Here is a 27,156-nt window from a genome sequence, read left to right as displayed (position 1 = left end):
TATTTAAATGATTGATTCTTTCCCTAAGATTTGTTCATTGTTTATTCATTCTTTAGAATTAGGGCATTTATTTTATTTTCAAATTTGCATAATTTTTATCGCATTATGATCTGAAAAGGGCAACACTCAGTACTTCTGCTTTTCTGCATTTCTCCTGAGTGCTAAAGCTGTCTTCAGCAACTTATGAGCTGTGTGATCCTGGACAAGTCACTTAATTCTGTTTATCTCATGCATTTCCCCTTGCGATATTTATATTCCCTAAATATTGTCATTGTGTGTGTGTGTGTGAAAATGTCATGTATAATTGAGAAATAGATCTACTTTTTATTTCCATTCATTTTTTCCCCAGAGATATAGATAACATGTAGATTTTTTTTCTAAAATTCTATTTACCTCATTCATTTCTTTTAAAATTTATTTTATAATTGAATTTGTTGACTTCTGAGAGAGAGATACTTGAGTTCTTTGTCAGGTATTTTAATATATATATTTCCTCATGTCACTCACTTACTTTTTTCCTTTACAAATTTAAATGCATATCTTTATGTACATATATGTTCAATATTGATATTTATTCACTGATATGAAGTCTTTTAGTAAGTTGTAGTTTCTCTATCTCATTTATTTTTTCTTTGTGTATTTGCTTTGTCGGAAATCATAACTATTGCACCTGCTTTTATTTTTTTTTAACTTCAGTAATTTTTTTTTATCCAGGATGTTTTTTTCCTTCAGTTCAGTTATTTGACTCTGTATGTTTCTTTTTTAAAGTTTGTTTCTCTGGAGAAAAAAAAAATATTGATGGAGCCTAATTAATGATACATTCTCCTACATGCTTCTGCTTTATGAGCGAGTTTATTCCATTTATGTATACAGGTATATATAGTACAACTCTTTCCCAATAAGAATCCTCAACAATAGCCATCTATCCTCTTCTAAAATATCTATAAGCAGAGAGAACTCACTTCATCTCAAGCGAATCCATTCCGTCACTAAATTTTTGGAGAAATTTTTTTTCCCCTTGATATAAAGACAAAATTGGTCTCTTTCAATTTACACCCACCATTGTCAATTCTGCTTTCAAAAGACAAATAAAAAATTAAACCCTTCTTTCACATGGCATGCTATTTACTTGCTTGAACATACCTATCCTATTTCCCCCAGTCTTCTTTCTCTATACTTATAATGCCCAATTTCTTCAAATAATTCTCACAGGTCATGATCACAAGGTGTTTTATCAACCTACTTGTCCTCTTTGGGATATTTTCCAATTTATCAATGTCTTTCTTTAACCATGGTGGCCAGAAATTAATAAGATACTCCAGTTGAGCACTGAGAATTGGGGACTGTTGTAATTCAGTTGTTTACAATTCTTTACAACAATTGTGATCCCTTTTGAGGTTTTTCTGGAGGAGATATTGGAGTGGTTTGACTTTTCCTTTTCCAGCTCATTTTACAAATGAATAAATTAAGGCAAACAAGATTAAATGACTTCCCCAGGGTCATACAACTAATAAGTCTAAGTGTACTTGGATTTGAAGGGTAGAATACAATGACATGCTTTGCTAAAACAAAACATTTTAGAATGTCAGAAGCACTATCTCATGGTCCAGTTGCCATCCATTATGTTCTCCTCTTCTGTGGGATCAGATTTTATTGTCTGCCTAAACCATATGTATTTATGGAGTAATTCAGTAGGCTACCTTTCAAGTACATAATGGAATGTAGGTGTATTTGTGTGTGTGTGTGTGTGTGTGTGTGTGTGTGTGTGTGTGTGTATGTATGTGTATGTGTGTGTGTATGTGTATACATACATGTATGTATGTATACACATATGCCCAGATACTTGAAATCTTTTTTGTCAAATAACAATAAGTAACAATTATCTGGCAATGTGAAGTTTGCAAAGCATTTTACACATGTCATATCACCTGATCTTTGTGAGAACCCTGAGGTTAGTTCTATTTGAATTTCCATTGTCCAAGGACAAGAACTGAGGCTGAGGGATTTTAAATGATTTGTTCAAGGTCAGCTAATAAGTATATGAAAGAGGACATGGTATCGGATCTTCATAACTCAAAGGTCCATGTTCTAGCCACAGCTTTATTTAAGTGCCTAAAACTTTAATTTTGTGGAGAATCTATTTTACAGGTGGCTCTCTTTTTTCTTGATCCTAAGGTGACTCTAATGTATCCCTTGAATTTGAGATTTTTCGGTGGGATGATTGACCCTGAGTGCCACTGATTCCCAAGCGAGAGGATGGACAGTGGAAGACAGAAGTACCTGAATGAGTTGGCTAAGAGCCAACAGAAGTCTGAGGGAAAAAATGAGGCAGGTAACACAAGAAGGAAGGCAAATGAGTGAGAGTGTGTGAAATTTGGAAGTGCAAGAGGTTCAAAGTCATCTTCCTAATGTTCTCCTTTGAACAGTGACCCACATGAAAAGAGAGTCTTCCTGGCAGTTCATAAATGTCTCCAAGAAATAAAAAATTGTAATCATCCACTGCTTGGAGTCAATAGCCCAAGTGTGCTGATGAGAGAAAGGAACAGGAAGGCCAGTTTCTCATTAAGTTTTCATCTCTCTTGTTCACTGCTTTGGACTACTAATCAAAGAAGGAAGATCCCACACATTACATAATATGAGAAATTGCCTTCACATTAAAAAAAAAAAAAAGAATCGGCATTCTGTTACATCTGAATCCATAAGCCTGGCTGTTGTGCACAGTCAGACAATATCGAGTTTTGGCCCTCACTATGGTAGAATATCTCATGAGAATGACCTCAGTGGGTCAGAATCTCAGCTTAGCTTTTTCCTGTGTGTTCTTGGGTAAATCACTTAATTCCCCTTGTGCTCTATAAAGGCGGCAACTAGAACATATTTAAAGTTTTTTTCTAATCCTGGCATTTAAGTTTATTTTTTAGAGATATTTCACTTATTGTAGATGCAAGTTTCAGAATATATTATTTGTATTGCAGCTATCCATTGTCAGTAAAAATTTGTGTTTAGAGAATGACATATTTATCAAAAATCCTAGGCCACTTGCAGTCTCACTTCTTAGAAGTTAACAGATGCATTTGTCTTTTAAGATCTAAACAACAAAACCAGGTATTTTATTATTATTATTATTATTATTATTATTATTATTAAAATAAAAAAGAACAAAATTCTTACCCAAAGACATATTAGAACAATTCTTGGAGCATGATTCAGGGTTGATATATTGCATATTTTATTCTCAATGCTTTCCCTGATAGGAAAATTTTATTTGTTTAAAATGAGAGCTTTAATTTAAACGCTCAAGATCAAGTTAACTCACGGTAGGTCTCTTTTTGCATTTAATTCACTTTTTTCCACTCCATTTTTAAGCAATCTGTGGAAAGTCAGGGTGCTCTGTGAAAATTCAAGTTCATTATCTATATCCTTCTATCATCTTTTAAAAATGGGTAGATGGTTATTTTGGATGTTGCTTCCCTTCCCACCCCCTGTCTTCTACCCTGTAATACTGAGCTGGTCTTTGCTGTATTAGAAGGAAATAGGTTTTGCTGCAGTCAGAACTCTCCATTTGTATGCATGTGTACTATAGCTAGCCCCACCTGGGAATGGGAAAAAATTACAGTTTTGAAAATTCCCACACCTTGTCAGAAGCTTGGAACTGAGCCTGACTTCCTCTGTTAAGTCAAGGTAGAGGTGAATGTGACTGTGCAACTTACCCAAATAAACTGTCATCCAATCAGGAAGGACTTGACATTTTAGTTTCTATGAGGGGTTTAGAGGAATCTTGTAGCCTATTTAGATGAGAGATTTTTAGCCTTCTTTGTGTGTTCTTGATTTTTTGGCAGGGAGGCTCATAAAGGAAGGGAGTTCCTTCTTAGGATTATGGAGATTACTTTTTTAAGTAACTGAAAGCAGTTGGAATTAAATGGAAAGATAGATTTTCCAAACTGTCCTGAAATCTCTCCAAAGATTTCTTGAGACCCCCATAGACACCAGATTAAAAATGCTTACTCAACACTTTTCACAGAAGAGGAACTGAGGTTTAGAGAAGTAAAGGATTAGTTCATGACCATGAAGACCATAAATGACAAAGGCAGGATCTGACCCTAAGTTCTATGATAACAAATCCAATAAGTCTATTACCAAAACATAATTCTATTTTTAAAGGCCTTCCTCAATTTGGCATCCTAGGATCTAATAGTATTCCAGAGTTGTTTCTTTCTCCCTAAATAAGAATGTATTCATTATTTTGCATATATACATCTTGACTTTTCCAATAAACTTACACAAGGTGAAAGAAGCTACCCTAAATGTTCATAGGGACTATTTGTGTCTGATCTATGGTAGAGCATTCTGAGCTCCTATTGGTCTAATCAGCCACAGTGGGACATATGCTAACTCACCTCTGACATAGTGATGTCATGTTTGTTCTTTTTGAGACAAAGGACCACACCCAACTAACCAATCAATCTCCAATATGGAAGCTTTCTGAGGTCAGATACTGTCATTTTGTTTTTGAATGCTCAAAGCCAATTCCAAGCTGACATTTAATAGTTAATTATTCTTTGTTGATTGATCGATCAATTGGCTATATATTATGAGGGCAGACTGAATTCAGCTATGTAAGGTTCTGAAGGTTTTTCTGATGCTATCAATTTCTGGTCTTTATTTTAAGTTCCCTTCCCACTCTGCTTTCTTCCTTTCTAAACTTCTATGATTCTACATTAAATAATCTTTGGGTTATCTTCACCAGAACTTATTGTGACAGGCAAAGAAAAGGGTTCAAAGTCATCTTATTCAAGACAGAGTAAAGAAAAAAATTAGGTCTTATTTTTCTTGGGAATTACATATTAACATTATTTTTTTTTTCTTTTCTAACACTCTTATTAGAAATTTTTATCCCATTTATACAAGTGGAAAAACTGAGATCCAGAGAGGTAAAATGCTTTGCCATGGGTCACAAAGCTAATCAAACTCCAGTTGATATTCCAAGAATGATTTTAATAAAAGAGGCAGCTCTATGAGATCATTTCATTTAATTAGTCACAAATATCTGAAATTAACATTTTACATTTATTGAATTAGCAGCACTAACAAAGAAAAGATTTTTTTTTCATTCTTGTGTCCAAAATATCTCACGTTTTCCTGATTTTGTCATGTCTTCACACCCCATCCCAAGATGCAAGGGGGTGAATTGAAACTGTCAGGACAGATATGAGATAGGCATGATTTCTAAGAGCCAGAGGAGAGTAAAGAAATACCAATAGAATAAAGCACCCAAACCACCTTGTGGAATGTCCATAAAGAGATTTAAAACACCTTGAAATATCACCAGTACTGTTATAGCAGAAATCATTCTGACTTTGACCTCAGGTGAAAGCTAGTTTCAAATCCCTGTTCTGTCGCTTACTAATGTGTAATCATGTTCTTCACTGAGTTCCCTTCTTTGGAAACCCAGAAGGGTTTATTTGTGTGTATGAGTTATATGTAACACACATATTCACTTTCATATTCACAAATATATACACATGTATATATAAACTAACATGTATGTGTGAACATGGATATGTTCATATATACACGTAAACTATATCCATTAGAAAAATTATGAGATTCAAATAAGATGGTGATTGTAAAGGGTTTTGTCAGTTAATAAAATTGTATTAAGCAACTATCATGTATCAGGTACTGTACTAAGTGCTGAGATACAAAACAAGTAAATAGACCCTTTTCTCAAGGAACTCAGTCTAATGTTGAAGCCTACATGAAAATAATTATATTATATACAAACTATATATAGGATAAATTGGAAATGATTAACAATTAGAAGACACTCAAATTTTGGATTTTTAAACATAATACCAAGGGACATTATTATTATTTTATAAGTAAATGAATTTAAGGCCATTTTATCAATATCACACGAGTAACCTTGAACAAAACAGTAGAAGCACAGACTTCCAAATCCTTGTCTTGAAATTCCAAGTCTGAAGAAGATGTCCAAGTTCCATTATAGCACACATTCCCAGACAACTTAGAAAAATATGTTTGAAGAAGAGAAATGAAAAAGGACAGATGCTTTAACACTTTGGATTACACAATGTGGACTCTAGATTCTACAAGGATTGTTAGTACTCTTCTGGAGGCAGAGCAACTGATTCTCCAGGGACAAAAAAGCACGAGATCAAAAACTCTTCTGTTCCAAACCGCCACTTCTTTTACTCATCAGTAAATGTAAAGGCACAATTTTCTCTATCTCTTATTGCTTCTCTGCATCCTTTCCACAAAGCAGATTTTTCCAAATGATTGTCATTCCCTTTGACCCACCAGTTCTCTCCTCAAGACCCTTTTTCTTTCTTAGCATGTTAACTTCACTTTCTGATGTGTTCACCTTTAATTTGTCTCCTGTCCCTCTGGACAGGAAATGGAAATTGATCCATTCTCCCTTCTTTCACTCTGGCCTCCAAAGATGTCCTGGCATTGGTTCCATTGTTGCAATTTACTTCCAACTCTTCGTGACTCCATTAAGGTTTTCCTTGGCAAAGATATTGGAAAGTTTTGCTGTTTCCTTCCCTGACACATATTTCAGGTGAGGAAATTGAGACGGAATGAAATAATGTGCCCAGGCTCACACAGCTGGTATTGGAGGACAATTTTGAAATTAAGATGGGTCATTCTGATTTCAAGCCAAGCACACTGTCCATTGCACCATCTAGCTGCCTCCCGACCACCTATGTGTCCTTTGTTTTGATATTAGAGCTTGCCAAAGCTTAGGCTACCAAGAGTCAGGAGAACTGCATTAATTCCAGATCAGACATTTATAATCAATGGAATGGGTTATTTTATTTGCTTATGTCTCAGTTTAGCCAACTCTAATCTATAGATAAAGGTCATTATGAGGAAAAATCTCTGTAAATATTAGTTATTTTTGTTGTTTGTTTGTTGCCCTCAATAATCTATAGACTTAACTGAGGTTCATTCATGGACTGTGTGAAATTAAAATCTTCACATGTGGAGAAAACTAAAGAAATGTATTTTGAGAAGAATGGGAGGAATAAGTGGTTTTTAACCACTTTGGCTCATTTTGCTTCCTATATCTGGAAGAAATTTAATTCCATAATATGTTAGGCAAAGAAATACTCAAGTAATGTGCTACCAAGAAAAGAGGGAAGACCTAGGTGGCCGAAAAGTTTCCTATACTGTTTTATTTTTAATATTTACTAGCTGTATGACCCTCTCCTGTTCTCAGCCTCCGCAGAAATAAAATTGGTTTATAGTTTATGGATAGTGATTAGATTGGTGGGGGAAAAGGTAGGAAAATTACACTTTAAGGTAATGTCTGTCATGTGCCATGTACTATACTAAGTATTTTACTCTCAGATAATCCAGGGAGTTCTAGCTTATTGTCACCTTCATTATACAGGTAAGGACACTGAGGCTAAATGATTTACCTGGGGCACACAACTAATGTCATAGGTCAGAATTAAGCTCATGTGCTCCACACTCACTGCCCAAGATTCTGCTCTATTTTGTCACCATCTGCCTCACAGGGAAAGGGGAATTGGAGGTGTTCGAATGAGATAATATATGTTGAGTGATTTTCAAAATTAAAACACTTTACATATATAGGAAATTGTCACTAAACCCATAATTTAAATATTCAAAGGATAATTAACCAGAGAGAAAATTACGTGAGGAATCATATTTATAGAAGTATGTTTGTATGTGTTTGTGTGTGTGTGGGTGTGCTTGTGTGTGATGTATGTGCTTGTGTGGTATGTGTGTTTATGTGTGTATAAGTCAGGGCCAAAGTAAAATAGCTACAGTTTAAGGAATAAACATGAAATGAATAGAGTTCCCTATGATCCTTCAGTTTTTTTTTCCAATATAGTGATTTTTGGTTAAGGATTAAATTAGGAAAATCTTTTTTGGCTCATTAAAAAAAAAAATTAAAAATCAGTCATTGTGACCTAGTAGACAGAATGCTGGATTTGGAATCAGAAAGACACGAGTTTTGATCAGTCTCTGCCATGTGAGATCCTCATGCATAAAACAGAAAAATTTCCTCCTTATTCCTTAGGCCTAAGCTTCCCTTCCCCTTAGAATCCATGGCTTACTCCAAGCCTGAGCTCAGGTGATCCATCTTGTACCAAGTCTTTACTGACCCCTTTAGACAGTTGATAGTGCTCTCTTCTACTCCCTGTAAAAAAACAAAACAAAACAAAAAAAAAAAAAAACCTATATATTTAGTTTTGTGTTTGTGCAAATCTTTGTGTAAGTGTATGTATATGTCTATGTATGTGTAAAAAGAGAGAATAAAGGAATAGAATAGATGCCATTATTTTACATAATATTCACCACATATATATATGCAGCATATCTACATACATATGAATATTTAGAGGGAAAATATGAACTTATTTATGTAGATTTCACACTACTCCCATCCAGTAGACAACACAAACTCCTGGAGGAGAAAAAAATGTTTTCCCTTTGTCATTGAATTCCCAGACGGGAGGAGGGCCTGGTATATGATAAGGATGTAACTATTACTTCTTGAGCTGATAAACTAGTTTCCTTCAAAATTTAAATTCTCTCTTATGTTCTGATATGCACATAGCATTTTTTTTCCTTTTTCCTATTCTGTATTTAACTTTAGAATTATTTAATTAATTAAGGCAAAAAAAAAAAGATGAAGAAATTCAAGTCGAAGTTGGGAGATATATTAAGATTTCATTGATCTCTCTCCCACTTGATGTGATGAATCATTCTTTTAGAAACTCTGTAAAAAGATAATTCTATTGTACATTAATGATATAATCACAAAATTATATAATATTAGAGCTGGAAGGGAGCAGTCATTTCAAACAATCCATTTATGAAAGGAATCACAAGTCTTATATATCCATCAAGAAAGAAGATGTCATTCTCTTCTCTGCAAGTTTTCTGATAATACATATGTGGTTTGTGCAAGCCATTCTCTATACATGGCACACCTTTCCTTCACAATTTTATCTGATGAAATCTTTTCCTTTGCCCCCCTTCCAGTTCAGGAGCTACTTCCATTATGAAGAGTACCTTTTGCCTCTCCTGATACCCTAAAGTGCTCTCTGTCTGTCTCTGTCTCTTTCTCTCTCTGTGTCTCTCTCTATATATGTATATGTGTGTGTATATATATATATATATATAGTCATATATTTGTATATATACTCATACACACACACACACACACACACACACTTAATCTGGCTGTCTCTTTTATCCTTCTAACAGAGAAAGAGAGGCTGATGACTTTTCACAATTCTATTTCACATAAATCCAATTTACAAGCAAGTCAAGTCATAACCATCATTCACTATTTTACCCCAACACAGTTATGTCTTTAGTTCTCTTTGAATGAATGACAATTAACAGCAGTACTTTCCAAGTTAGGTCTTAGAAGGTTGCTAAAATGAACATTGGGAAATTTAGTGATGTGGAGAGCATCCAATGGCCAGTGCATCTCAGAGATGTTACTTGAATCCACTTCTTTTTGATTTCAAAGCCATCTCTCTATCCAGTATACCACAGCTCCCTCTAAATAAACATGATGATAGATAGAATGTTAAGAGGGTAAAAGAGATATCCAGTTTAAGTTTTTTTAAGTAACAATGAAAAAGAAAAAATTGAGGCCAGAATGATTTGTAATGGGAATAAGTCAGTTGACCGACTTTCTTTGGGGGAAGATATGGAAAGTCTTCAGTTTTTCTCAACACCACCCCACTCAAGACTCTGTGGTATCCATTTTTCATAGTCCGACACAGTGACTTGAGGATAATTTTCTTTTTTTTTTTTTTTTTTTTAATTTTTTATTTAATAATTACATTGTATTGACACTCATTTCTGTTCCGATTTTTTTTCCCCTCCCTCCCTCCACCCCCTCCCCTAGATGGCAAGCAGTCCTTTATATGTTGGATATGTTGCAGTATATCCTAGATACAATATATGTTTGCAGAACCGAACAGTTCTCTTGTTGCGTAGGGAGAATTGGATTCAGAAGGTATAAATAATCCGGGAAGAAAAACAAAAATGCAGATAGTTCACATTCGTTTCCCAGTGTTCTTTCTTTGGGTGTAGCTGCTTTTGTCCGTCATTTATCAATTGAAACTCAGGTCTCTTTGTCAAAGAAATCCACTTCCATCAAAATATGTCCTCATACAATATCGTTGTCGAAGTGTATAATGATCTCCTGGTTCTGCTCATTTCACTTAGCATCAGTTCATGTAGGTCTCTCCAAGCCTCTCTGTATTCATCCTGCTGGTCATTTCTTACAGAACAATAATATTCCATAACATTCATATACCACAATTTACCCAGCCATTCTCCAATGGATGGGCATCCATTCATTTTCCAGTTTCTAGCCACTACAAACAGGGCTGCTACAAAGACCTGGGCATCCTTGCAATATTTCAGAAAGAAATAAAAAAGGAAGCTGGTCACTAGGGTGCCCTGAGTAGTTTTCTTAGAGACACAACAAGTTCTAGCTTCCTGCCAGCCTGCAGTTGAGGCACATTTTATAAGAACATTGAAAATGTAAGGGAATTCTGGTTTTTTTTTTATTATGTCTGACTCCTAATGAACATCTTGTGTAATATTTCTTTGGATATATTATTGCAAATGTTGACAAGTGAGGGAGAGGACAGAGAAGATAAGGAGGGGAGGTTGGAAATTCAAAATTTCCTAGTAGTAATATGATCAGCTAGATTGGACTTGAAGGTGGTTATGCTTTACTTTCCACTGTAGCAAATATATAATGATTACAGGGTGAGTGAATAAATCATCAGATTGAATTTAAAAAGAACATTAAGATTGGGGACAATATGACCCAATGAAATTAAAGGTTTTGGAGTATATACCCTTTGATTCAAATCACAGAAATCAGAAAACTAGAGAACTGGAGAGCTTTTGTTTTTGAATTTATGTTTTTTGTTTGTTTGTTTTTAGTTGGTAATAAACTGGTAGCTAGAGATTGGAACCGCAGGATATTTCTATAAAGGTTCATTTTAAAATAAGTTGATTGTAGCTCAAGTTTTGAGCCCCCTCTGGTGGTTCAAAAAGTGTGGTACCCTGAAGCCCCTATTACCACATAGCCCACAAAGTGCAACCAACACTGTCCATATGGGAACCAAAATTGTCTCCCATGACTGTGCTCTGTTAACAAATTTTATATGTCTGCAAATAGGGTGTGCATGCTGTTTGCTATTTACGCAATACTTCTATCAGTCAAATCCCCAACATCTCTAATTAAAGTATGACTTTAATGTTTACCTGCACCTTTAAGACACTTAATATTTATTGAATTATATTTAATTAAATTGGATATTACAATCACTGGCCACTAAGTTGTTTAAGGTAAGACAAGACCAAAAAAATACAGAAATGCCTATAAGGAAAAATGGTGACTTTTTCCAAATTAATTCAATTTTGATTCAAAATAATTCAGGAAATATTTATTAAATATTTTCTATATTCAAACTGAATAGGAATTAGGTAAAATAATGGATTCCTTGTCAGAGTTGAAAAAAAAATCCAGAAAGTAAAGTAAAGGATCTACATGAAAGTGAGCAAAAGACCATTAAAAAGAGATTCAAGATTCAATTATGTGACCTTCGAATGCTCTTACACCTCAATTTCTTACCTGTAAAATAAGAAACTACATTCTTTAGTTGACCTAAAAATGCCTTCTAATTCTAACATTCTAAGGTCTGTGTTTAAGTCCCATCCCAGACCTGCCATTGCCCAGTCTATAGTTACCCTGGGAGTTCAGAGGCGAGCTATACAGAGCTTGTGTAATCAGTCTGACAAAGAGAAGGCTAGGATATGCTTTATTATGACCCTGTATATAGGAAAGCTATTTGCTTTCCACTACTAAGGGTACAAGAAAAATAAGTAAATGCATGTTTAGAACAGAGGGGAAATTTCCTGAGGGTGCATTTTTAATACTTAGGGTAGATTATGAAGAGAGGTTATGGCATGTTCTGCTTTAAAGGGTTTGAAAAGCTTGCTTTAATACACCCAAAGACTGGAGGTGATAATCCTATTTCCCATGCTAGGCATCTGTTTTTCTGTTGTTTCTTATCAGCGCTCATACACACCAAAACCATCAGCACCACTCCACACCCCTCTATGGCCAGACTGCATTTTCAGCAATGTGGAGCTGTTCTGAGTGACTCAGTTGAATTCAATGGAAGGCTTTAGTAATGTTGACTTACCCCAATAGTGAGCAGAAAGGTAACAGAGGTCAATAGCCAGCCAGCATGGTCTAACTTGGAAATCTTACTGAAGCATGGAAGAGGATAGTTGGAATTAAGAACTAGGAGAAGGGATTAAAGGAAGCTTTAAATCTCTAAAATGCTGTCAAATCATGGAATATTGAAAGAAGCTGAGCTAAATGGGAACAAATCAAGAGGCTTTGTATCTCTCTGGAAGAGATGCATGTGGTCAAAGCCATGAGAAGCCAAGTGTAGAAAGCCCACTTACTTATGATTTTTTTTTGATACCTCGGTCAAGAGATTAAATTTATAGGAATATGTTATGAGGTTATTTTAGCATCATATTATCTAAAGGAAGAAAAATACTAAATACTTTGAGACAAAATTAGATTTTTTATTAAAGCTTTTTATTTTCAAAACTTACAACATGAATAATTTTCAACATTCATTCTTGCAAAAACATACGTTCCAAAATTTTCCCTCCCTTTTCCACGCCCCCTCTCCTAGACAGAAAATAATCCAAAAATAATAAACATGTGCAATTCTTCTATACATATTTCCACAAATATGCTACATAAGAAAAATCAGATCAAAAAGGGAAAACTGAGAAAGAAAACAAAATGCAAGTAAACAACAATAAAAAGAATGAAAACATTATGTTGTAGTCCACACTCATTTCCCACAATCTTCACTCTGAGTGTAGATGGCTCTTTTCATCACAAAATCATTGGAATTAGTCTGAATCATCTCACTGTTGAAGAGAGCTATATCTATCAGAATTGGTCATTTAATTTTGCTGTTGCCTTGTATAATGATTGCCTGGTTTTTCTCATTTCATTTAGCATCACTTCATGTAAGTCTCTCCAAGCCTCTCTGAAATTGCACTGCTGATTATTTCTTATAGAACAATAATTTGTTTAACATTCACATACCATAACTTATTCAGCCATTCCCCATCTGATAGGCATCAGTTTCCTGTTGTTTGCTATTACAAAAAGGACTGCCACAAACATTTTTGCACACGTGGGTCTCTTTTCCTTTTTTTATGATCTCTTTGGGATACAGGCCTAATAGAAACACTGCTGGATCCAAAGTCATGCACATTTTGATGGCTCTTCGTGCATAGTTCCAAATTGCTCTCCAGAGTGGCTGGATCACTTCACAACTCCACTAAGAATGTATTAGTGTCCCAATTTTTTCCACATCTCTTCCAACATTTATCATTACCTTTTCCTGTCATCTTAGTCCGTTTTAGAGGTGTGTGGTGGTACCTCAGAGTTGTCAATTAAATTTCTCTGGTCAATAGCATTTTAAAGCACTTTTACATATGACTAGAAATAGTTTTAATTTCTTCATCTGAAAATTATATGTTCATATACTTTGGCCATCTATTAATTGAAAAATGATTTGAATTCTTATAAATTTGAGTCAGTTCTTTACATATTTTAAAAATGAATCCTTTATCAGAACCATTGAATGTAACATTTTTTCCAGTTTATCAATTCCCTTTTAATCGTGTCTGCATTACAGTAGCCAAAATAAAATACTTGGGGGTCAATCTTCCAAGACAAATCCAAAAACTATATGAAAATTAGAAAACAAATAAAGTCAGATCTAAAGAATTGGGAAAATATCAATTGTTCATGGCTAGGCCAAGCTGATATGATAAAAAAATGACAATTTTCCCTAAATCAGTCTACTTGTTCAGTGCCATACTACTCAAACTAGCACAAAAACATTTTATAGAACTAGAAAAATAATAGCAACATTCATCTGAAAGAACAAAAGATCAAGAATATCAAGGGAACTTATGAAAAAAATACAAAGGATTGTGGTTTAGCAATACCAAATCTGAAACTATATTATAAAGCAGCAGTCATCAAAACCATTTGGTACTGGCTGAGAAATAGAGTTGTGGATCAGTGGAATACATTAGACACATACAACAGAATTATTAATGACTATGGCAATCTAGTATTTGATAACTCCCAAACTCCAGCTTCTGGAATAAGAACTCGTTATTTGACAAAAATCGCTGGGAAAATTGGAAAATAATATGTCAGAAACTTGTCATATACCTACATCTTTCATCCCATGCCATTACTTTCATATACCATAGCTTGTTCAACCATTCTCTAACTGATGTGCATCTAGTCATTTTCTGATTCTTTACTACCACAAAAAGAACTGCTACAAACATGGTAAACATGGGCATAAAGGGTTTTACCATAAACAAGTTAGGAGAGCAAGGGATAATTTAGCTATTAGATCTTTGGAGAAGGGAGAAGTTTATGACTGAAGAACTAGAGAATTTTATGAAAGGTAAAATGGACCACTTTGTTTACTTTAAGCTACAAAGTTTTTGCACAAATAAAACCAACAGAAAGAAGATTAAAAGGAAGTAAAAAGCTGGGATAAAGTCTTTACAAACAGTGTTTCTGATACAGGTCTCTTTTCTAAATCATATAAGTAACTGTCAGATTTATAAGAATACAAGTTATTCCCCAATTGATAAATAGTCATAATATATGAATAGACAATTTTCAGATGATGAAATGAAAGCCATAGTCATATGAAAAAAATGTTCTAAATCATTATTGATTAGAGAAAGGCAAATCAAAACAACTCTGAGGTACCAACTCATACTTCTCAGATTGGCTAAGATGACAGGAAAAGGTAATGATAAATGTTGGAGGGGATGAGGGAAAACTGGAACATAATGTATTCTTGGTGGAATTGTGAAATGATCCAACTATTCTGGAAAGTATTCTGGAACTATACCAAAGGCCTGTAAAACTATGCATACCCTTTGACCCAACAGTGCCGTCACTGGGTCTGATCCCAAGGAAATCATAAAGGAGGGGTAAGACCCCAAATATGCAAAAATGTTTGTAGCAGCTCTTTTTGTGGTATAAAGAATTGGAAAATGAATAGATGCTCATCAATTGGGGAATGGTTGAACAAGCAGTGGTATATGAAGGTAAGGGAATATTTTTGTTCTATAAAAACGTTGAATAAGCTGAGTTTAGAAAGATCTGGAAAGATTTACATGAACTGATCCTGAGCAAAACAAGCAGAATCAGGAAAACATTATTCACAATAACAGTAAATTTGGGTAATGATCAACTATGAATGACTCGGTCCTTCTTACTAGTTCAATGATTGAAAGAAATCCCAATAGACTTTGGACAGAAAATGTCATCTGCATCCAGAAAAAAAGAACTAAGGAAAATGAAAATAATGCAAAACTTGCTATGTTCACTTCTTTTTTTTATTTTTTTCTTTCCATTGTTTTTCTCTTTTGCTCTGATTTTTCTCTCCCAACATGATTCATAAAGCAATGCATTTTAAATATATATGTACATATACAAATATTATGTATATATATATGGATATATGTATATACATATATAAAATTAAATATATATAATGAAAAAAGATAAAAGCCAAGGATATGATCTGGGCCAATCACCCCAGAGGGTTAGGAAAAGGGTAAGGAATCTGTGAAGGGAACAGAGCAGCTAAAAATGAAGAAAACACTGTCAGTGTCCTAATGCTGTAATCAATAATGTCTTTGCAGGAGAGGGTTGCAAATCTGATGGAGAAGTCAAGGATTAGAAGAGGGTGGAGCTCCCTGGGATCGGCTATTGACAAAAACAGCCAACGTTGTCTGTGAGATGTAATTTGGCAGAAGATAGAAAAATAATCCAGATTGAAAATGCAGAGAAGAGAAGAGGTAGAAATAAATAGAGATCTTGAGTGTAGATTGATGTTATAAGTGGCACAATGAAGGAAGGAGTGGGAAGACATATACAGAAGCTAGGTGAATAAGTAAAAGCAGAGGGAAGCATGTTTAGAAATGAGAAGACCCAAGTATATTTATAAACAAGAAGAAGTCATCCGTGGAGATGCTTAATTTGTAAATATCTGAGAAAGAAGTAAATGATTAACCTATTACTATGTACCTTGAAGCTGGGGATAAGAATTTTCAAGGAAAGAATTCTATTAGGGAAACACAACATATAAATAATTAATCGACACTTATTAAGCACTTACTATGTACCAGGCACTGTGATCCATGCTAGGAATACCAATAAAGGCAAAATTTCATCTTTAAGGATTAGTCGGATCACCTTTAAAATGAGGGAATCAGACTAAATTATCTCCAAAGTCTCTTAGGGCTTTAAATCTATTACTTTACCAAGCTGAGGTATCTGTATTTCACTGTTTCACCCTGAAGACAGCCAGGAACTACTGAATTTCCTGGAGAAGAAAAGGACATGGATGGACTTGGGGTCTGGGGACACAATTTTCACTGGAGTATGGAAGATGGAAGAAGAAAGGTCGAAACCAGGACCTTGGGATCCAATTAGGAACCTATCTTGACAGTTGAAGAAAGAGGTGATAAGGACCTTGTTACTGGAAGGAAAATGACAGATAGAAGATATATCATGGAGTTATAATCAGCATGACTTGGTAACTAATTGGATATGGGAATGAGTGTGGGGTGACAGGAGTAAATACTTTAGTAACTTTCAATGGGGAAAAATATTTAAGAATAAAAGTCTTTGCTGAGTCCCTAAATAACCATATAGAACTTGAAAAATAATCATGGAAAGAGGAGAGTAAAAGCAGAATTTTCCCTTTGGGTTATGCTTTGTTTCAGTGTCCATACATCTCTAGGCTGATGAATCTCATTCCTATCAATCACAAGTCACAACTGGCGAGAGGATGACCCAATGAAATCTGGGTTGTCCGTCTTTGCCTCAGTGGGTCTGGTGACATTGTTAATCCATTGAAGCTCACAATGTGGAGAAAAATTACAAGTTACCTTGATCAGGCTACACTCTTCATGAGCACTTCAAAAGGTTGAAAGCAAGACTGGCCAATCTCTTCACCCACAGAGCAGAGTCATTCATGTGAAATGGAGTGGTCTCTGAGGTGCATCTATGCTTCCTACTGGTTTATCTTATATTTTGGCAAGTTGTATGGAAAACCTCCTAACAATTAAAGCTGTCCAAGGAGAACAGACTGCTTCAGAATCATATACATAGAATAGGACCCTCAGAGGCCATCAAATAAAACCTATACAATAGGTAATTGAGACACAGAGAGTAGAAGTAAGTTGTTTAAAGACACAGCAGTTGTAATAACAAGCACTGAATAATATCTTCTAACTTCAAACTCAAATCCTACCCATTATACAAGTAAGTATTGAGGGCTACAACCAGGGATAGTCTAGGTGATCACTAATGTTAGTTGTAGAGAGTATGTTTATAGATGTACTTATCTATTCTTTTACTCAATCATCCAATATTTATATAGCATCTACTCTGAATCAGGCACTGTTAGCTGTTGGAGATGCAATGGGTCCTGCCTGAAAGGATCACATACTCTACCAGGAGAAGGGAGCAGAAAGGGAGTGAAGGAACAAATGAGAAAATATGAAATATGAGAATAATGGAACAATTTGGAATTTCCCTAGTTAAAGGAATTCCCAGGTGAGAAAATTCCTTCTACCCATATAGGACAATACATTGTCTCTAATTTATAATCCAGAGACTGAGCACAGTTTTAAATGGGTGCCAGAGTCAGGGTTTGAACCATCTAAGGCTTCCCAAGCCAGCCTGGCTAGATAGTTAATATCTATCTAATAGAGAATGACAAGCAAACCACTTTGGCTAAAATAGAGAATCTGTGAGGAAGTCCAAAATATAATACTAAGTTTATAAAGCAGATTGGAGTCAGCTGAGCAATGATCATAACTTCTTGTCTTAGATCCCTTAAAATTCTGAGATGCTGTGAGTCTGGCTTGGTGCTGAAGCTGACATGTATGGGTATTTTTTTCCCTAATAAAAGATGATTCTTAAGAGACATGTTACGGATTGGTCTGCCCCTTTGCATCCTTCACTGAAAAGATTAACATCGCAAATGTTTTCTCAAGTCTGTATATATAATAGGGCAAAAGTAGGGACAGAGATGGTTAAAAGCAGCTGGAAGGTAAACCTGGGGAATTATATTCAGGAAATGGGAATGGTGTAGAATATGACTTTTGTGATTAATATTTATATTGCTGCTGGATTCGCTGTTCAAGAGAGAGTGAAGGATTAAACTGAAACACCTCAACCATATGGACACCGGCAATCAGAGAACTCCTGGATGAGAAAGAAGAAAAGGGAGAAGTGGGGGGAGAAAAAGAAAGGAAGACTCAAAGGGCCTCTTGTGAGGACTGAAGGGAAAGTTACTCCATCCGTACACCAGAAGCGTGACTATAGAATCAGAGTTTCCTAGAATAGGGCCCTCAAATGCCAGCTCAGTGAATGCTGAGCTGAGCTTGACCAGAGTATTCTTCACAACTTAGAAAACAAGCAATCGTGGATGATGGAGAAAGGGGGAAAAAATGCCAGAAAAACTCATAGGAAGAGACAGCCAAGTGTATTGGAAAGTTAACAGACATTAGAGTCTGGACTCAAATCTCACCTTCCTAATGTGAACTCATGAATCACAATAACAGCCCAGCCACATTAATATAGTATCTATGTGTCTGGCACTGATAAGAACTTTATAATTATTATAGCAGTTGATTCTCACAACAGAAGGTGGGAAGTAGGGGATGTTATTATCCCTATTTCACAATGAAGTGATTGAGACAAACTGAACTGAAGCCACTTGCCCAAGGTCACCCAGCTAGTAAGTATCTGAGACTGGCACTTATCTCCCTCGTCTTCCTTTTCCTCTTCATTCTTTCTCCTTCCTCATCTCTACCCCATTCCTCTCTCTGTATCTCTATGTCTCTATCTCTATCTCTAGTTCTATCTCTGTCTATATCTGTCTTATTTACACCTGTACCTATTTACCGCTTTAACTTTATTGCTGAATCTGTTAAGCAGACTAGATCTATATTTTCATTACTAAATGACAGTTAACAGTAAGAGAAAAAAATCTTAGAAATTTCAGAATACCTAGAATATATGGAGTGTTATAAACCATAAGGGCTTAAAAATATTAAGTTACTTCAGGTTGGACTGCATTGAAATATACAACAGGGGAATTGCTGTTTGTGGAAACAGGAAGCCAAAGGTTTGAGGTTTGACTCTTATCATCTCCCTTCTTATAGTTTTTCAAGTAAATAAAGATAGGCTTTGAGTAGAGGAAATAAATCATTCCTTCTAGAAGTAATAGTCTATGATTCTGAATATGAGGAAGGAATCTGCTAGCTCAGAGAAGTAGCAACAAGAGGAGCGCCGATAACAGGAGCCTACATTGGTGCCCCATTCAGTGCCTGATACTGGACTACTCAGAAAGTTGCTAGTTCTATGGTTTTTCCACATGTACTGACTAAGCTCCTTTCTGATTTTTAAATGATCTGCCCCAACATCTCTACTGGAGCCATCATCTCCAACTTTTTCTTATGCAGAATCTTTAACCACAGCTCTGGAAACACACTTATTCTAACAGATCCCTTTTATTCTAATCCTACCTAGAGCCAGGCCTCTACTCCCACTCTGGGCCTTCTCCAGGAAATTCAGATGCTCAGATAAAGTCAACTCCCTTTCTCCTGTTCTCCCATTATGCATTAACTTCCTCTATTAAAATGTAAGGTCTTCAAGAGCAAAGAAAGTCTTTGTTTCTGTGTGGTAATTGGGGTTAATTGACCTGCCCAGAGGCATTCAACTAGTAAGTATTAAATGTCTGAGACAGAATTTGAACTCACTTCCTCCTGACTCTGAGCAGCTAGATGGTGCAGTGGATCCACTGCACCATCTAGCTGCCCAAAGAGTAACTTGTATCTTCAGCTCTAACACTTAACATGCTGCTTAGCACATAGAGAATAAATGCTCTACCTATCTACTTCTCTGTCTGTCTATCTTTCCATCTATCCATCCATTTATCCCTGTATCCATCATCTGTATCTATCAACCTATCATCTACCTATATAACTATTCATGATCTAACATCTATCTATATTTATCATGTGTATTATCTATCTATCTACATTTTTTAATCTATCCTTCTATGAAAATGGATAATTTGGAGGATATTAGATGATGGAATGCATGATTCAGGATGTAAAAGTCAGAACAAGCCTTCCCGATTTGGGATACCTCAGTCCTCTGATTATATAACTCCTCCCTTGCCTCGATCTCTCCATTTCACCTGAATCACTGTAACAATAGCTAATGTTCATTATAACATGTTTTGATTTTTGAAGTACCTTTTTTAGAGGCTCTCCTTTAAGTCTCCTAATTCTAGTCTTGATTGCCTCTATTTTACAGATAAAAAAAATGAAGAAACTAAAGACCAAAGGAGCCTGAATAACTGCCCACTTTCCCATAGTTAGTAAGCTTCAGCGTGGGATGGGATGACATTGGGACCTCCTCTGGAGGCCAAATGCAGCTGGTTTTCCACAATGACACAACACTTTTCTATACTTCTGGTATCCAGAGAGTGTATCTTGAGCCATTCACAGTATCTTTATATCCCATCAATATAGTTTTCACTAATTTAAAGAGTGAACTTTGGGGGCAGCTAGATGGCGCAGTGGATAGAGCACCAGCCCTGAAGTCAGAACCTGAGTTCAAATTTGGTCTCAGATACTGTCTAGCTGTGTGACCCTGGGCAAGTCACTTAACCCCAATTGTCTCAGCAAAAAAAAAAAAAAAAAGTGAACTTTGGGCAAAAAATGCAGAGTACAGAGATGAAGAAATAAGAAAGTGGTAGGAAGTTTTGTTAGCATATTCTAGATATTCAAATTATCCCATATTAAAATATCTCTTTCCCAAATACCCTAAATTATTATATCCTTAAGAACTTAGATTTCTGTGATGCTTTACAATGTACAAAATCTTTTCCTCATAGTAACTCATGGGAGGTAAGGAGTGTAGACATTGTTCCATTTTACAGTTGAAGAGCCATGGAGTTCTGAGCAGTGACATAAATTCGATTATTTTCACAAAGATAGTAAGGATTCAAATCAGGAGCTGATAGTCGTGACTCCCAATACAAAGCTCTTTGCATTCTGCCCCAGTGTCTCTTTAAACTTCTCTCTCATTAACTCTTCTTCAAGGTTAAACACACACACACACACACACACACACACACACACACACACACACACACAGAGAGAGAGAGAGAGAGAGAGAGAGAGAGAGAGAGAGAGAAAGAGAGAGAGAGAGAGAAAATAAGAGAGAGCGAGAGAGAGAGAGAGAGAGAGAGAGAGAGAGAGAGAGAGAGAGACTGAGACTCATACAGAAAGAGAAACAGAGAAACAGAGAGATACAAAGACAAAAGCAGAGAGACAGAGAGAGTCAAAGAGACAGAGTCAGAGTAGGGATAAAAAGTAATAGATGCAGAGGCTAGAGAGAGAGATAGGTGGAGACAGAAAGAGAAAGACAGAGACAGAGAGAAACATAAACATGGAGAAACAAAGAGACAGACAGAGAGAGAGAGAGAGAGAGAGAGAGAGAGAGAGAGAGAGAGAGAGAGAGAGAGAGAAGATAGAGAAAGAGAGACACAGAGAGAAGAGATTCAGTTATTCAACTGAGGCAATTACTTAAGGAACATGCAGATAAGTTCCCCCTCGCCCTCTCCACCCCCCAGGCAAACCCTCATGCAACTATTGCAGACATGTCTGAGCCCTGTCAGTGGGCTGCTGCTCTCTGGAGGCCTTCTCGCAGGGCCTGGATGACCACTTGTCAGGGGTCTTCTGGAAGGGCTTCTCATTCAGATTTGGACCAGGTGCCTCTGAGGGCCCTTTCTGCTCCAGGAGTCAGTGATCCGTAAATAGGTAGAGAGCAGTAAAAGCAGGGGCTTGCTGGTGAGCCCGCCAAGGACAAAATGTATTCAGCTATTAAATATCATTTTCCCCAAAGTGTGAGCTGCCCCTCATATTGATGTTGTTGAAATCATTTTTAATGGCAACCAGACAGAAGTTTCCCCATTCTTTCCCTTATTCACTTCTTGTCAAGAACAGGTGACGTGCACAGAAATCAAAATAGATCTGAATGTTGATATTGCCACAAGCAGCTTTTCCCCACATCCTTTCCAGAGGTTTTAAGAAATATTAAGATATAATACAGCTGTCTCTGGATTGATGTGACAAGAGATGTCTAATCTCATGCAAGAGGGTAATGCTTCCCTTGTTGAAGATCACTGCCCACCACTCCTATGTATCCTGTATTCCTCTTCCTTATAGCCTATGAGAAGTTCAGCACAGGAGCCTGTCTGATATCCTGGGCTTTCTGATTCCACACTGATTCCAGTAGATCATATGGACAACCAATCAGTTAATGAACAAATTTATTATCTCTACTACTATACTAGGAACTCTGTTATAGGTTGAGAAAACAGAGACAAAAATTGAGTATTTGTATTTTATTGGAAGAAAGAACATGGACACAAAGTGAGGAACTAAATCTGTGATTTCATTGGGCCTGGGAACTCCCATCTGGGAGGCTCCACTGAAAGGAGTCTCAACATCTCTGCAGATTGTAGCGTTGGAGAATGGTAGAGAGTAGTGAATAGTTAAGTGGTGTGCTCCATGTCCCACTGCAAGTATCTATCAGATACAAGATACAGAAAGATCTGAATCTTTCTGGCTCTGGGACTAATGTGCTACCAGCTACCACATAACAACTCCCAATATCCACTCATAAAAGAAGCAACTTCATTGGTTACTTCATCTCCCTTAGAACTAATTATTTTTGATATTTTTGCATAAAGTCTTACTACCAGAATTCTGTGAACAGGCCCTTGTTTCTCCTTGAGGCAATCAGAGCCATTATGTGAGGGTCTCTGCCATGCCTTTTGTGAATGAAAAACAAGAGGCACCCTCTCAGGAGCCTATAGAAATACTGTCAGGAAGTAGAGAGGAAACATGATATCTAATTAAATAAGAAATAAGTCTAATCAATGAGATTAGAAACTTTGCTATATCAAGATAATATCAAACTAAGGAAGTGAAAAGTTTGGCTGATGTGATCTTTTAAAAATTCATGGGGCTGTGGCATGGGAGAAGAATTAGAACTGATTTTCTTGGAGCTTTCTTCCCTTCAGGGAACATTTCAAGTGTAACCTTCTTCTAGGGACCTTTCCTGATTTCCATAGTCATTGGTAACTACTCAGAACATCACCAGGTATATATGGGGATATTTAATTTGATATAACCTATATTTACTCACATGAAAACATATTGTGTGTCTCCCACTCTCCCAATCTATACCTTCATACTCACATATGAACTAAAATATTTGCACCTTGAAGACAGACGCTATCTCTGGTTTGTCACCAGCAAATAAAAGGGTCTCTTAATTAATGCTGGTTGATTGATTGGCTGCTTTGCCCAAGGGCACAAAACTAGGAGCAAGGGAAAGAGGTTGTAAAGAAGCAAGTTTAAGTTTGATTTAAAGGAGAGGTAATTAACAATCAGAATTTCCCAACAATATAATGAACTCCCTTGGGAGATAAAGTTCTGTCCATCATGTTCGGTCTTGAAACAGTCTCTGGGTGATCACTTTTTAGATATGGTCTGGAGAAGGACCGTGTCCAGTCACAATTTAGCCTAGCTGCATCTGAAGTGACCTCTAATTCAGATATTTATTTATTTAATATTAAGACATTATGCAGACAATACTTGCACTGAGGGCTATATAGAGACAAACAATGGGCAATAAGAGTGACTGACCATCTAGTCATTTATGCCACTCAACCAAATAAAGTAGCCAGCTTGCTATTTCTTAACTGTTGAGTAGTTGTCAGATCCCATGACCAAGGTTAATTTGGAAAGAAGAATAATTTTCCTCAGCAGCAATATGGCTATTTCCAAGGCAGGTATGAGAAGGTCACTCCAAGAATGACCCAGATGGAAATTAGTTAGAAATACATGAAGAAGAAAGGTGCTCAGGGAGTTCTTTTTTTTTTTTTTTTTTTTTTTTTTGCCTTTGCAATTGTCTTTATTGTACACGGAGGTTAGACGTCGGATAATTGATTTTTTTTGGTTCAGGCAACTGCATTGATTATTTTTAAGGTGGCTTTTCCAGCACTATAGACTTGTATTCAGGCACATCTGTGTCTGAAGGAGCTGGTCAGAAGAACTGACTGAGACATTTAGGAAAACAAACCATATAGAATGGAAATAAAAGCGAAATTCTGTTCATAAGATTTGGTCATCCAAGGTAAGGGCACATATTGCTGATTATGCTCTGGATACAGAGTGAAACTTGAATTTCTTGAGAGACACCCGAGTAACACGGACCCTCCAAGAAAGAGTCTGCAATGGTAGGGACTATAAAACCTGCTACTAAGACAATTAGTTCCGGTTTAACGTGCGCCTTTTTCACATGGATAATTTTTCTTCTAAAGATTACTTTGGGAGTGTGAGGAGAAGGGGGATAGAAATAATGATTGGGGGCACTGGCTGCTTCTTTTACATAAGCTACTGCTCTATGAAACAGACCAGGACAGCTGACTTCTCAATGCGGAGAGGTTCAGGACTTTGTGATGCCCAGATCTGTGTGAATCCTGATGAGTTGGAACTGTTCAGCAAAACCCGGGATCCTCTCTGAGGCTGGGACACTCTTTGACCAAAGCCTGGAGTTCTGCACACTGCCGCGGCTTGAAACCAAAGGGCATGAAAGCTGCTGACTGAGGCATTTTTCCTGGGCACCTTTTGCCTTGCACCTTGCAAGGGAACAGAAGAGCTGGGGAGCTGCTGGAGTCTGTTTAGGTAATTGGACAGGTTACATCCTTAAGGTTTGTATTCATTATAAATTTTCTGAGCACAGGATGAGCTGATTCCCGGCAGAAAGTTTCTAACATTGAGTCGATAGGTGGCTTGTACCCAGAGTGACTATTCTGCTAAGACGCATTGTACTTCATTTCAATGCCTTTCCTCATCCAGAGGAATAAGTTTCCTGTATCTGCCATGAATTATGTGCTGGTAAAGAAGGACTGACTTGGTCCGGAAGGCGATGATTCCCTTCTTAAGGTTTCTCTCCAGTTTCAAATCAGTTTAATAAAACCAACCTTCCAGTAACAAACTTTCACACTGGTTGCATTTAAAAGGTTTCTCTCCAGTGTGGATTCTCTGATGTTGAGTAAGAGCTCCCATTCTCCAACTCTCTTTCAACACTGATTGCATGCATAAGGTTTCTGTCCTGTGTGAATTCTCTGAGGTTGAACAAGTGCATTCCTCTGGGTCAAAGTCTTTCCACATTGATTACATTCATAAGTGTTCTCAGCAGGGTGCTTTTTCTTAAGTTGGATAAAACCACTGGCCCTTTTACAAGTCTTTCCACATGTGTTACATTCATAAGGTTTCTCTCCCATGTGAATTTTGTTATGTTCTGCACGTTTTGCATTAGATCTGAAAGCCTTTTCACATTAAGAACCTTTTACAAGGTTTTTCTCCAGTATAAATTTTTTGATGTGTAGGAGGAGAAGCTCTCTCTGTAAAAGCCTTTCCCCATTATTTCCAGTCATAATGCTTATCCCAAGTTGGGATTTTCTTATGTGTAGGTCAGATTTATCTCCAAGTGAAATCACTGGGACCATCATCACTCATGAATCATTGTTGGGTGAATTTCTGCTAGAGAAAGTCTTAGCTTTGCAGTGCTTTCCTTCTTTTCAAGTCTGATTTCTCTTTTCAATGAGATGGGAGAAGTTTCACCATAGATTGAATATGTCTTAAGATTTTTCACTTAAAGCCAATTCTGAAGGCAGTAAGATACCCACTATATTCATCCCCCTCCATTCTTTCTCTCAGATATAATAGGTTTCCTATGCCTCTTCATGAGATGTACTACCCCCACTTTACCCTTTTTCTGGTACAATGTCCTTTCCACATCAATTTCTAGAACAAGGTATACATGTATTCTTTATGCATCTATATAGTCAAAATATAGTTCCCAAGATTAATCTTTACCTTTTTAGATTTCTCTTGAGTTCTATATTTGTAGATCAAACTTTTTGTTAAGTTCTGGTTTTTTCATCAGAAATAGATGAAATTCGCTTACTTCGTTGAATGTCCATCTTCTTCCCTGGAAAAAGATGCTCATTCTCGCTGGGTAAGTTATTTTTGGTTGCATACCAAGTTCCTTAGCCTTTCGGAATATCATATTCCAGGCCCTTCGATCTTTTAATGTGGATGCTGCCAGATCCTGGGTGATCCTTATTGTGGCTCCTCGATACTTGAATTGGGTTTTTCTAGCTGCTTGCAATATTTTTTCTTTCATCTGAGGGTTCTGGCATTTGGCCACTATATTCCTTGGTGTTTTGATTTTAGGATCCCTTTCAGTGGGTGATTGATGAATCCTTTCAATGTTTATTTTTTCCTCTGTTCCTATGACTTCTGGGCAGTTCTCTTTGATAATTTCCTGGAAGACAGTGTCCAGGCTCTTTTTTTCATCATGTTTTTCTGGGAGTCCAATGATTCTCAGATTGTCTCTCCTGGATCTGTTTTCCAGGTCTGTTGTCTTTCCCAGAAGGTATTTCACATTTTTCTCCATTGTTTGATTTTTTTGGATTTGCTTGACTGATTCTTCTTGTCTCCTCGAGTCATTCAATTCCACTTGTTCAATTCTGATTTTCAGTGAAGTATTCTCTTCACTCACTTTTTTAAAATCTTTCTCTAATTGTCCAATTGAGTTCTTTTGTTCTGTGGAATTTTTTTCCATTTCGCCAATTTTGTTTTCCAGTTCACTAATCCTATTTTTCAAGGATTTTACTTCTTTATCCACTCTCTCTTTAACTGACTTCTCCAGGCTCTTTTGCCAAGCCTCCCTCTCCTTTTCCCAAGCTTCCTTCTCCTTTTGCCAAGCCTCACTCTGCTTTCCCCATTTTTCTTCTAGCTCCCTTGTGAGAGCCTTTTTAATCACTTCTATGAGGTTCATCTGTGCTGAGGAACAGACGATCTCCT

Source organism: Antechinus flavipes, chromosome 2 (assembly GCF_016432865.1).
Source record: "Antechinus flavipes isolate AdamAnt ecotype Samford, QLD, Australia chromosome 2, AdamAnt_v2, whole genome shotgun sequence".
In the NCBI taxonomy this organism is placed as follows: domain Eukaryota; kingdom Metazoa; phylum Chordata; class Mammalia; order Dasyuromorphia; family Dasyuridae; genus Antechinus; species Antechinus flavipes.
The sequence above is the reverse complement of the archived record's forward strand: the minus strand, read 5'-3'. Positions refer to the sequence as shown.